The sequence below is a fragment of the Micropterus dolomieu genome, unplaced genomic scaffold, assembly GCF_021292245.1.
Source record: "Micropterus dolomieu isolate WLL.071019.BEF.003 ecotype Adirondacks unplaced genomic scaffold, ASM2129224v1 contig_10951, whole genome shotgun sequence".
NCBI classification, from domain to species: Eukaryota; Metazoa; Chordata; class Actinopteri; order Centrarchiformes; family Centrarchidae; genus Micropterus; species Micropterus dolomieu.
This window is the reverse complement of record NW_025739937.1, coordinates 1-1,250: the sequence shown is the minus strand read 5'-3', so window position 1 is coordinate 1,250 and position 1,250 is coordinate 1. Positions and strand designations below refer to the sequence as shown.

General features: G+C 55.4%; 1 non-coding gene across 1 annotated transcript; it reads right to left on the bottom strand.

Annotated features, from left to right (window-relative positions):
• Positions 1 to 245: 245 nt before the first annotated feature.
• LOC123965728 lies at positions 246 to 364 on the bottom strand. The gene has a single exon (XR_006823765.1). It is a non-coding gene; the product is annotated as a 5S ribosomal RNA (ribosomal RNA).
• Positions 365 to 1,250: the final 886 nt, after the last annotated feature.

Below are 1,250 nucleotides of genomic sequence, written 5' to 3'. Positions count from 1 at the left end.
TGGCTTCCGAGATCAGGCGAGATCGGGCAGTCCCAGGCCGGAATGGCCGTAAGCTGCCTTTGCACACCCCAGACGGGCCTTCAAAACATGATGTAACATTTACACAGCACCGTGTACAGGATAGGGAGAAAAAGAAGCAGCAGCAGCAGCAGCAGCAGCGCCCCCTGCTGTTTCCTAAAGAGACGTTCAAAAGATCTCCTTTCACCGAAGCGCCCTCTGCCGTTTTTCGAAGGCGAAGCGAAAAAGGCTTACAGCACCGGGTATTCCCAGGCGGTCACCCGTCCAAGTACTAACCAGGCCCTGCTTTGCTTAGCTTCCGAGATCAGACGAGATCAGGCGCTCCCAGAGCGGTGTGGCTGTAAGCCACTCAGGCGCCCCCAGACGGCACTTCAAAAGATGTTCTACGGCTAATTGACAAAAATCGTATTCTGCCCATAATGTCCAAGGTGCTCCAGAGTCACTTGGAATCCACAGGCACTGATTCCTGGGTAAACATCTGAGATCGGACGAGATCGGGCGCTCCCAGAGCGGTGTGGCCGTAAGCCACTCAGGCACCCCCAAACGGCACTTCAAAAGATGTTCTACGGCTAATTGACAAAAAACGTATTCTGCCCATAATGTCCAAGGTGCTCCAGAGTCACTTGGAATCCACAGGCACTGATTCCTGGGTAAACATCCAGGAACCGGGACACCGTTCACGCTGGCAGTCCACAGACAGGAATAGGCACCCGTTCCCGGGTATGGGTACAGCGACAAGGCCACCTTCAGCCGGAGGTCCTCACTCACAAACAGACGCTCATTCCTGGGTGGACATTCAGGAAAAGGATCCAGTCCGCCTGGAAGTCCCTAGCCAGGATCAGACGCTCTCCCGTCCAAGTCCTAAGCCGGCCCTGCCAAGCCTGGCTTCCGAGATCAGGCGAGATCGGGCAGTCCCAGGCCGGAATGGCCGTAAGCTGCCTTTGCACACCCCAGACGGGCCTTCAAAACATGATGTAACATTTACACAGCACTGTGTACAGGATAGGGAGAAAAAGAAGCAGCAGCAGCGACCCCTGCTGTTTCCTAAAGAGACGTTCAAAAGATCTCCTTTTCCCCGGAGGTCCTCACTCACAAACAGACGCTCATTCCTGGGTGGACATTCAGGAAAAGGATCCAGTCCGCCTGGAAGTCCCTAGCCGGGATCAGACGCTCTCCCGTCCAAGTCCTAAGCAGGCCCTGCCAAGCCTGGCTTCCGAGATCAGGCGAGATCG